Here is a 12,810-nt window from a genome sequence, read left to right as displayed (position 1 = left end):
GCCTATTCGTCCGTCCTTCTATAAGTTTTAGTGATTCCTTTGAAAATCTATTCAAGATGCTCGGTAAGATGCAGTTCCACACTCTCTGCCTGTATACATTGTCATACATTGTTTGGTTATTGTCAGGAGAAGTTTCTTATGACAGAAAAAAACAACAGTGGCGTAGCTAGAGGATATGGCGCCCGGGGCAGGCACCAAATTAAATCCTTGCTCACTTAGTACAAAACACGAAGAATTCATAGTAGCAATGCAAGCACAATCAGTCGACATAATGGGTATCAATGAGACATGGCTGAAGGATGGGCACGACGCATGTGCCCCTTCTCTAGCTGGATACACTCTAAAACACGTTCCGCGCTCGTCGGGAGTACGTTCGAGAGGTGGAGGGGTTGGATTTTATATAAAGCGCGGTATTAACGCTCGCGTTTGTCGGCAACATCCCGCTACACCATCGGTCGAGCAAATGTGGCTGAGTCTTTGTCTTAAGGGTGCGAGGGTAGCTATTGGCACCGCATATCGTCCCCCATGGCTTCACGTAGACACCTTTTTTGAGGCCTTAACGGAATCTGTAAGTTTCTTTGCCAAACATGACTTTGTAGTGGGAGATTTCAATATAAATATTTTAAACACTAACGATATATCCACTACAAAGCTCTTAAGCTTTCTGCATTGTTTTAACTTAAAACAGTATGTTAATGAGCCCACGCACTTTACCGAACATTCTAGCACTCTCTTAGACCTATTTTGTACCGACGCGCCTGTGTGCTTCACTCGAGTCAATTATATACCAGACCTTAGTGCACATGCATTTATTACTTGTCAACTTAACATTAAATTAGAAAAACCATCGCCTAGGTACATTTCAACTCGACCTCTAAAAAATATAAATTTAACTGAATTTGAACAAGATTTACGAGATAATGCTCACAACAGGTACAAACTCAGTAGATCTGAAGTGCACAAGACGTATTACAAGGACCTCAAGCACATTGTTACTGTAGCACTATTAAATGAAAAACGTGCATACTTTAAACAAAAAATTAATCTTAATGCACATGATTCAAAGTCATTGTGGCATAATTTAAAAAAAGATGTTCTTATCGATAGCAGTAAAGATAAACAATTGCCTAATCATTTTAATAACCCGAACATAATTAATCAACATTTCCTAAACCTACCTACTGATAATAATATAGAAATTTCCACCCTAACATTTTTTGAATTCAATCGCTTTGGTTCATCATTGTTTTCGCTAAGAACCGTGTCAGAAACACTTGTACTTAAAACTATCAGATCACTTAGGTCCAATGCTAGAGGTATTGATGGTATAACATTAGATATGATACTGATCACCCTACCGCATACACTGAAAGCCATAACTGCTATTATTAATACTTCTATTGTCACACACTCTTTTCCCGATGGGTGGAAATCAGCTTTAATTCGTCCTATCCCTAAAGTGAATGACCCCCAGCAAGTCAAGGGTCTTCGACCAATCAGTATACTGCCATGCCTGTCTAAAGTCCTTGAAAAGATAGTGTGTAATCAGATAACAGAGTTTTTGGAGACAAATGATATTCTACCAGCACAGCAATCGGGTTTTCGAAGACATCGAAGTACTGCTACAGCATTACTTGACGTGACAGATAATATCCTAGCCGCCCAAGATAAAGGAAAAGGAACCGTACTTGCTCTACTCGATTTTTCAAGGGCTTTCGATACAATAAATGTATGCCTTTTATTGTCCAAGTTAGCATACTACGGATTTGAAAATGATACCGTAAAATGGTTTGCCAGCTACCTAAGTGGTCGAAAGCAGCTAGTAGAACTGCAGCGACCGGATGGAGTAAGCATGGCATCAGAAATACTGCCAGTGTCAAGAGGGGTTCCTCAGGGCTCTATTCTTGGTCCTATATTGTTTATTCTGTACTGTAGTGATATTACTAATGCTATAAAACACTGTCATTATCATATGTATACCGACGACCTGCAGCTGTATATACCATGCAGCATGCACGACATTACTGCACAGGTAAACAAGCTCAATGATGATCTAGAACATGTCACTAGATGGTCAAGCAAGAATTCACTCTCCCTAAACCCAACAAAATCAAAATACCTAATTCTTGGATCAAAAAAACAAATCGAAAAAGTTTCAAATTCCAATTTTAAAGTCCAAATAAATAATGAAGATTTAGAACGAGTACAAGAAGTTAGGAATTTAGGTCTTATCATGGACGGAGAACTGCGCTACGAAACCCACATCAACAGTGCTGTACGTAACTGCTTCTACAGACTCAAATTATTGTACAAAATTCGCGATTTCGTTGACATTGGTCTAAGAATTAGGCTATGTGATGCACTTGTCCTCTCCAGGCTGAACTATTGTGACACCGTTTACGGGCCGCGACGATTGGCACGAACTCAGAAACTCATTCAGCGCGTGCAAAACGCCTGTGCGCGTTTCTGCTTCCATATTCCCCCGCGAGCACATGTTACGCCATTTTTAAATCTAAATAAAATTTTACGGATGTCAATGCGTCAGAAATTACACCTAGCCACCCTTATGTTCGGTATTGTTAATAGTGAAACGCCCTCGTACCTTTACGACAAGTTGACTTGGCTCCAAAGCTCCAGGGCTGCGGAGGTCAGGTCCTCCAAGGTCCTACTACTTGTCTGCCCAATGCACCACTCAACCGCATTTCGCGGTAGTTTTCGTTACGCCGCTACCAAATGTTGGAATAACATACCTCCACCTATTCGCACATTGAAAACCATCAATAGTTTCAAACATAAATACCGTATACTATTATATAACACCCAAAATATTTAGCGGCAACAGTAATACCATCCCTACCCTACCCTTACCCTTATTTCTTTCTTTTTCATTTAAACATTTAACTTCTTCTTTACCCTTAACTTTTTCTTATTATATCCTCATGTTTTTTTTGTTTTGTTTGGCGGTAGGCCTCAACACATTTGTTATCTGATTTTCTTCTTATTAGTTTTAAGTTAGTGATAAGTTAGGTCCCCACCGAAAATCAGCGCTGCGGCTTACCGTCGTAGCATTACGCTGAGTGGGGGTCCTATTTAACGTCTATGTCTCTATATTAATTTGTAATTTAAGTTGTTGGTTTGACGTAAATAAATGTATTTTCTTTCTTTCTTTCTTTCTTTTCAAATTTGCGCCCCCCTCCCCACTTTTTTTTGCGATTTCGGGGTTGGTCCCGTAGTAAAAGTTGCTCAGTATAATCCGAAAACCTCCCTGGCAACGGGAATGTAGGTATTTTTAACCAGCCTGTATAGGAATCCCCAGTACCTACTGTCGTCCGATAGACAACATGGGGGTCATCCATTAATTACGTCACACGTTTAGGGGGTGGGAGGGGGTCAAGAAAGTGTGACATGTTGTGACATGGTGGAGGGGGGAGTCACAAACATTGTGACGTCACTTTAACTTCATCACTATTCATCAGTAAACGAAAATTCATTTATATTTTTTTATTCGCTGTACATTTAAATAATGAGGTTTTGGAAGTAGGTAATTTTCGTTCCTAAATTTCCTAATTGGTTTTGTGTTATAAAATTACTAATATTTCTTTTACCAAAAATATTATTTTATAAAAAAAATAATGCAGAGTTAATAATGTCGATATTGTTGAAAACAAAATTGCCTAAAATGTGACGTCACACCAGGTGGGGAGGGATTTGCAAAATGTGACCAAGTGTGACAAGGAGGGGGGAAGGGGTCAAAAAACCTAGAAATTCGTGTGACGTAATTAATGGATGATCCCATGTCACAGATATGCAGCAGCAGCTATTGGAGTAGGTTCCGTCTACTACGGCTCATATGCGCCTGCCGGACAAAGGGCTAGCGATCCATTTGCATAGGTAGTCTCTTGGACAGTCCATAAGATGGTAACTTCCCGACAGGAGACCCCTGACCGAAAAGACGCGCTAACACAGAACACAACTCTGGAGTACTCGGCCCGCTCGCCTTATAAAATGAAAGCATATTAGCAACTGCCACCGAATATCCCTCTGCTTGATAGAAGTTTCTTCTGGCATAGAGTATTCGCACTGCGGGAAGGTGGGCTGTGGGCCAGATTACCATCCGTATTTCACACTTCACAGTGGTGGTAAATACGACTGACAAAAGTTTTCCTGCTGTGCCTTTGGCAAGGCGGACAGGTAGTCTTTTGCCAGCACGCTTACATGGCAGGAAAATCAACGGAGACAGCCCTACACAACCTAACGGTAAGGGTGGAAAGAGCATTAGACACAAAACAATATGCACTAGGCTGCTTCTTCGACGTAGAGGGGGCCTTTGATAAGGCTACTTTCGACGCCGTAGAAGAAAGCCTGAGGAGAGAGGGCATCCGACCGACAATAGCAAAATGGATAGGAAAAATGCTAAAAGGCAGATCCATAACGGCGGAGCTAGGAGGAGTATCAAAGAAGATTAGTCCAAGAAGAGGCTTCCCACAAGGGGGATGTCTGTCCCCCCTGATGTGGTGCCTACTTCTTGACTCAATGGTGAAGGAGCTCAACAGAGGGGGTATGTATATGCAGGCCTACTCTGATGACGGAGTGCTACTAGTGAGAGGGGCGGTTCTTAGCGTCATAAGAGATATAATGGCAAAAGGCCTCAGACAGGTACTGAGGTGGTGTAGAGAGAGAGGACTGGATCTCAATCCGTCGAAAACAAAGCTAGTGCTATTCACTAATAAGAGAATAAAGGAGATGAGACCCTTAGAGATACAAGGCATAGAAATAGAAATGGTGAACGAGCTGAAATATCTGGGAGTGACTCTAGACAGTACACTCAGATACAAAACTCACATCAAAGAACAGACGGCAAAAGCCATAAGAACACTGTGTCAATGCAAAAGGGCAGTGGGGAAGAACTGGGGACTGAAGCCAGGTATGATCCACTGGATCTACAAGGCGGTGATACTTCCCAGGGTGCTATACGGGGCAGTGATATGGTGGCACAGGGCCCGTATTAAAGAATACCAAAAAGACCTAACCAAAGTACAGAGATTAGCGTGCCTCATGATGACAGGGGCCATGAGAACGACCCCGACACATGCATTGGAGGTAATGCTAGGCCTGAAGCCACTCTGGATAGAGGTAGAGAAAAGAGCCACCGAACAGTGGTATAGAATGAAAGCATGCAAGGAATGGAGAGGAAGCTGTGTGGACAAGAGACACGCGCTGATACAAAAAGAGGCGCTATCAAAATTTGAGATGCTGATGGCCAATAACGACCTTATAAAAAGGCAGGAGATATTTGACAAGAAGTACAGGATACATATAGGAGAGAGAGACAACTGGAAGGTAGAAGTCAGTCACCCGACGACTATCTGTTTTACGGATGGCTCTAGAAGAAGCTCAACGAAACTAGCAGGAGCAGGCATAGTAATCCCTAAACTGGGAGAGAAGGTATCAATACCGTTGGGTAGGTATGCTAGCGTATTTCAAGCAGAGGTATGTGCAATAGCGCGCTGTGCACACATAATTAAAGAGAGTGTGCAGCAAGAAGGTGCTGTTGTAATATATACCGATAGCCAAGCAGCACTGAAGGCACTAAAGAAAACATCGGTTACCTCCTCCCTTGTGAGAGAATGTCGGGAGGAGCTCAACTCGATAGGCAAACGAAGAAGCGTCACGGTGGCATGGGTACCAGGACACCAAGGAGTGACGGGTAACGAGAAAGCGGACGAGATGGCAAGGATGGGGGCGGAAACGGAACACATTGGTCCGGAACCGGCTCTACCTATGTCAGCGGACGTCACGAAGGGAGTCATAGAGAAGGTAAAAGAGATGGAAGCACAAAGAGAATGGGAAGAAGAAACTGGATGTAGACAGTCGAAGATGATGATCAAAGGCATAGATCACAGGAGAACCAGGTATCTTCTGAAAGTAGGTAAGAGCAGTCTGAGACTTCTGACAGGTATCATTACAGGTCATAACACTCTCAATAGACACCTTAAGATAATGGAGATAAGCAGAGATGCCTCCTGTCCACACTGTGGTAAGGAGGAGACTAGCTTACACCTACTAGCGGAATGTATCATGTATGCGGCACCGCGATATAATACATTCGGCAAAGACACACTAAAAGAGAACGAACTAAAGGACGTCGAACTCAAAGATGTCCTTCTGTTCTGCAGGAAAACAAGAAGATTTGAGGAGAATGGTGAGGGAATGCCGCCGGGACAGTAACCTGAAGCTCCGACTCCAGGGAATCGGGCTGAATGAACGCGGCACGCGATCGACAGCCCGCCTGCTTCCGGCCAGGCGTCCCTACACTACATCTAGTCTTTTGCCCATTTTGCCCCCCCCCCCCCCCCCCCTTGGATGGCGCCCGGGGCACGTGCCTCTCCAACCCCCCCCCCCTAGTTACGCCGCCACTGAGTCATCAGGTGTTTCCGTAACTGTGCTTTTCTTCTACATTTGTAGCTACAGTGTTTACAACTGAAAGGCTTCTCGTCTGTGTGAGTCGTCAGGTGAGTCTGTAAATCTGTTTTTCTTCTACACTTGTAGCTACAGTGACTACAACTAAAAGGCTTCTCGTCTGTGTGAGTCATCAGGTGAGCCTGTAAATCTGCTTTTCTTATACACTTGTAGGCACAGTGACTACATCTGAAAGGCTTCTCGTCTGTGTGAGTCATCAGGTGTTTCCGTAACTGTGCTTTTCTTCTACATTTGTAGCTACAGTGTTTACAACTGAAAGGCTTCTCGTCTGTGTGAGTCATCAGGTGAGTCTGTAAATCTGCTTTTCTTCTACACTTGTAGCTACAGTGACTACAACTGAAAGGCTTCTCGTCTGTGTGAGTCATCAGATGACTCTGTAACCCTCCTTTTCTTCTACACTTGTAGCTACAGTGACTACAACTGAAAAGCTTCTCGTCTGTGTGAGTAATCAGGTGTTTCTGTAGATCTGCTTTACTTCTACACTTGTAGGCACAGTATGTTTGGAAAGAGTAACAAAGAAACACAATTTTCTTCTTCATGGAATTGCGGAAAAGGAGGAAAATACCTCGGAGCTTATGGAACTAGTGCTAACTACCCTAAATCAGTTAAGTGAGAGTGCCAATATCGAAAGTTGGGACAAATGGGAGATAAGCAGCGTGCAGAGACTGGGGAGAAAATGCGAAGATAGAAATCGACCCATCTTAGTCAGTGTCACATTAGAATGGAGAAAAATGATGGTGCTCAGAAACAACAAAAAGTTCCCACCAAATATCTACGCATCTGAGGACTACCCAAAGGAAGTCTTGGAAAAGAGGAGGGAGCTAAAAGTTCAGTTGAAAGAAGAGACAAGCAAAGGAAAAATTGCATACCTGCGTTATGACAGGCTAATAATTCGGGATAACCCAAGCAATCCAAATACGAAAGAAAAAAGGAAGCGATCCCCAACCACCTCACCCAACAACACACCTAAAACGAACATAGACACCACAAACAACCCGCAAAAAATTACGAAGACAAAGTCAAATGCATTCTCTCAATGGAGGTCAACAAACAACTCACCGAGCGATAAAAACTTATAGCAACCAAATAACCAATATTACCGGAACAATCCTACAACAACAACTGCAACAACTACCACACCATTCCCCAAGCCGACTGGTCATCGTGGGGAAATAGACCAAAACCCTTCTACAAAGAAAATACATACCAAGCATAAAAAGTGTTTAAATGTGAACAACACTAGAAATACAGAAACATATAATCAAAACAACAGTAACAATAACAAGAAAACTAAATTAAAAATAGCGTCGTACAATGTAAGAACCCTAAGATCAGAAGATAGATTGGAAGAACTATGTTACGAATTAGACAAGATCACATGGGATGTCCTGGGCCTTTCGGAGGTTCGAAGACAAGGAGAAGAATGTATCAAACTTCAGAACGGGCATACCCTGTACTACCGAGGAGATGACAATGTCAGTCACGAGCATGGTGTCGGTCTCCTGATTCATAGAAGACTCAGTGATAACATCAAATGTATTGCCTCAGCATCGGATAGGATAATATATGTTATACTCCAGATTACCGAGAAGATTACTCTCAAAGTGATACAAGTATACGCACCAACTAATACCGCATCAGACCTAGAAGTGGAGAAATTCTACGAAGACATTAGTGCTTGCATCCGTGACAACAAGAGCACATACACAGTAGTAACTGGAGACTTCAACGCCAAAATAGGCACAGAAAGAGATGACACAGAAACCTTTATTGGCAGATTCGGCTTTGGATCTAGAAACTCCCGCGGGGACATGCTGGTTAACTTTATAGAACAAGAAAAACTGTTTCATATGAGTTCATTTTTCGATAAGAAACCTGCTAAAAAATGGACTTGGATATCTCCTGGAGGAAAATATAAAAACGAAATTGACTACACCTTCTGTAGCCACAAAAGTATAGTGCAAGATGTCAGTGTCCTAAACAGTTTTTACACAGGAAGTGACCACCGTATAATCCGAGCTACTATATATATTAACAAACGCTTGCAAAGATATGCCTCCATAAGGGCGAAGAACACAAAAGTCAATACGGTCCAACTGAACATGTGCAAAGATCAGTACCAACATCTGCTGACTCAAGAACTAGGTCATTTAAACAAAGATTGTGACTATGAGACAATCATTCACACCATACAAAATGCCCTGTACGGAATAGCGCGAGATTTAACATCTGGATCAGCAAAAGTAAACCGGCAAAAGTTTAGTACTGAGACCCGAGACCTTCTGGAAGAAAGGAGAACTCTACTACGCGAAGGCAAAGGGGGAACAGAATATTTTAAAAACCTTTGCATTAGAACTAGAAAACAAGTCGAAGCAGATATTGAAACATATCGGGAAAAAACCGTTAAGCAAATAATAGACAAATATCAAGGCCCTAAAGTATTTCATAGAGCTTTAAAACCAGGAACGAAGCAAATCACTAAACTCTTGGATGAAAATAACCAACTTGGAATAGAGTCAAAGCAACTACTAGAAATAATACATAAATATTACTCAAAATTATACACATCTCAAAACCCCAAGCCAAGAGGAGTTGCCAAACGCAAAATTATGAACGTTGGCTCTGAAGATGTTCCGGAAATAACAACAAGCGAAATTGAACATGCCCTCAGAAAAATGAAAAATGGTAAGGCACCCGGCAGTGATAACATCATTATCGAAATGGTAAAGGATGGGGGAGATAGAGTGATTGAGCTACTTAAAGCGGCTTTCAACAAATGCTTAGAGGAACAAACTATACCCGAGATTTGGAACTGTGCCACAGTCATCCTACTTCATAAAAAAGGCAACAAAGCAGATTTAAACAACTATCGCCCCATCAGTTTGCTCTCACACCTGTACAAACTGTTTACGAAGATCATTACTCTACGCCTCACCAAGAAACTTGACTCATATCAGCCAATGGAGCAAGCCGGATTTAAGAGTGGAAACAGCACATTGGATCATATATTGTCCATGAGAATAATTATAGAAAAGACGACTGAATATCAAATGCCTTTGTGGTTAGCATTTATAGACTACAAAAAAGCATTCGACAGTGTTGAAACATGGTCGGTCATAGAATCACTACAAAATGCACGTATAGATCACCGATATACTGCCCTAATAGAAAATATGTACAAAAAAGCCACCTTAAAAGTGAACCTACCCCCGCTGACAGAGCCAGTTCGAATCGGAAAAGGTGTACGACAAGGTGACACACTCTCACCAAAACTGTTTACTCTGGTGCTAGAGGACATTATAAGAAGCCTAAACTGGGAAAATTGTGGATTGAATATATGGGGTAGTCGCTTAAATAATCTGCGGTTCGCTGACGATATTGTTTTATTGGCAAGCAACCCCACTGAGCTGCAGAGCATGATCCAAGAACTCAGCGACGCTTCCATACGATGTGGCCTGGAAATGAATCTAGACAAGACAAAAGTTATGACCAATACAGATGTCAAGGCGAATATCACAGTTAACCATACCGCCATCGAAACTGTCGATAAATACGTGTATCTGGGACAAGAGATAGTGACTGGTAAGAAGAACCAAACCAATGAAATCAACAGACGCGTACGATTAGCCTGGGCAGCTTATTCCAATCTTGAGTTTGCCTTCAAAATGAACCTTAAGGCCGAACAAAAAGCACGCATATTTGACCAATGTATCCTACCTGTTCTCACCTATGGAGCTGAAACCTGGGTTTTCACTAAGGACATATTACATAAACTGAACGTTGTCCAGCGGGCGCTAGAGAGAAAACTGGTGGGGGTCACATTGAGAGACCGTAAAACAAACGAGTGGCTGAGACAGCAGAGCAAGGTCACGGATGTTGTGAAACGCGTAGCAAATTTGAAATGGGAATGGGCGGGTCATATAGCAAGAAAGACTGACTCGTGGAGTAAACGACTACTCGAGTGGCGACCATGGGGGGAAGAGCGTCCCCAAAGTAGACCCAAGATGCGTTGGGACGACGACATCAAAAGGACTGCGGGGAAGAAGTGGCTTCAGGTTGCAAAAGACCGTGACCAATGGCGTAAAATGAAGGAGGCCTACACCCGAAGGGTAGAAAAAGGCTAAAGAGAGAGAGAGAGAGAGAGGCACAGTATGTACACCTGAAAGGCTTCTCGTCTGTGTGAGTAATCAGGTGACTCCGTAAATTAAATTTTCTACTACTCTCGTAGCCACAGTGTGTACACCTGAAAGGCTTTCCGCCTGTGTGAGTAATCAGGTGAGTCCGTAAATTAGATTTTCTACTATAAATCATGTGAGCCTTTTTATACAGTTTTTTGTCACCGTGTAGCATTTGATGTCGTTCTAAACCATAATCCCCTACGGTTGAATTATGTAAAGGCGAGTGAGTGTGTACGTGCTTCTTCAGAACCGACTTGCTCCAGAACAGTTTGCCGCAATGGTGACATTGATAGATGGTGACATGGGGTGTGGGTGCGGGCTCGGTGGCGTGCAGCTTGTATGTGCGGCGCCCGACCCGGCAGGTGCGCCGCTCCGCGTCCACCAGCAGGCGCTCCAGCCTGACCGTACACGAGCGGCGCCGACCCGACACCACCGCAGAGGAGACAAGAGTGGGTGCTGTAAGACAACAAAATAATACTCAAATATCCAAAATACCAACCTGATAAATATGTAACAGTGGCAGGGCGTTACATAAGTTTCTTTAATTTAACTAAGAATTATCATTCATACTTCATTCTCGACAATAGATGAGCTGGTGATCCATAACAATTGAGATGCTTCAAAACGAGCAAGAGTTTTAAAGCATGGGGGTACACTAGCTACCAAGTGAAACAATATTTACCTCACCAACGCGAAGGAAACTCTAGCTATAAAACATCACAAACCAAATCCAAATTAATCATTAATTATCATCACTTTAAACTTTAAGGGTAGGGTGAACTTTCAATAGCCAATGTGAGTAAAGCAATTGAAAAGTAGCATCTATGTGGCAAACCATACTAGAGGATAAAATTAAACTTTGCTATATACATATGTATATGTCTTTTAAGAATAAATATTTTGTTTTTGGCTAGAACTATATGTACCATCTAAACATATTCCTATTCATCAACATCACAACTAAATGGAAATTTTAGTTAATTCAGCTGAAGATTAATTACAAATTTCATTGAAGAAAAATAGAAAATATTTTTACAGAATTTACTCTCTATTTAGACTCTGTGTTGGTGTGTGTGTGTGTGTGTGTGTGTGTGTGTGTGTGTGTGTGTGTGTGTGTGTCTGTGTGTGTGTGTCTCTCTCTCTGTGTGTGTGTGTATGTGTGTGTGTGTGTGTGTGTGTGTGTGTGTGTGTGTGTGTGTGTGCGTGCGTGCGTGCGTGCGTGCGTGCGTGCGTGCGTGCGTGCGTGCGTGCGTGCGTGCGTGTGTGTGTGTGTTATGGTAGTTTGAATGTGTGTGTCTGAAAGGAGCTTTGCAGAGTAGTTCCGACAGTAGTTAAACAACAATCAACGCACCTCTCACCACCGGGGCGACTGTGGGGCAGTGCGGGCGCTCCGGCCCCAGCACAAGCTCGTCCTTGACTACGTGCTCGTCGTACAGGCCGGCCAGCATGGCTGCCTCGCTCGCGCCGCACCCGTCTGTGCTGTCCTCACACTCCTCCTTCACACGCGCCTCCTCATACATAAATCCGGCTTCCTCCTTAATAAGGGCTGAAACAAAGGGTTGTAATTACCATTAGAGTTGTAAGTCAGACAAATATATGGATGAATCAACATAGATTGTTTACAATGCTGCCTACATGAGTGTTCATTGGGACAACCAGGCCAACACTTCAATGTATAAATGAATAAGTAGTAATGCAGCTGACTAAATTCCAATAGTCCACAGGTTTTGTATAAGAATGTACATTTTCTCCTCTGGTACCTGTTTTCAAGAATGTTTTATATGTATAATAGATGAAATCAGTTATAATACAGGTTGAATGAATGAATTGAATTTATCTTGGTGTATATTCTAATACCGACCCATCCCGGGGTCCCAAGTCCCTTCCCAATGGAACCAGCAGTTTAAGATGGCCTTGCCATAGACAAATTAAATGCTACATGTCTGCACGGATCCCTTACCTCGTTTGTTCCTTTTAGCTTTTTTAATTCTGGTGTTACTAAGTTCCTCTACATTAGGTTCCGGAACTTGCCTTTGGTTGTCTCCGTCTGTGCTCTCTGGGACAATCTCACGTGACTGCTTGACTTCAATATCTTTGTTGAAAGCTGAAATCACCCGTAGATTAAAACTAATATCTGTGTTTGGTTCAGATC

Source organism: Cydia fagiglandana, chromosome 26 (genome assembly GCF_963556715.1).
Source record: "Cydia fagiglandana chromosome 26, ilCydFagi1.1, whole genome shotgun sequence".
NCBI classification, from domain to species: domain Eukaryota; kingdom Metazoa; phylum Arthropoda; class Insecta; order Lepidoptera; family Tortricidae; genus Cydia; species Cydia fagiglandana.
This window is presented reverse-complemented; position numbering follows the sequence as displayed.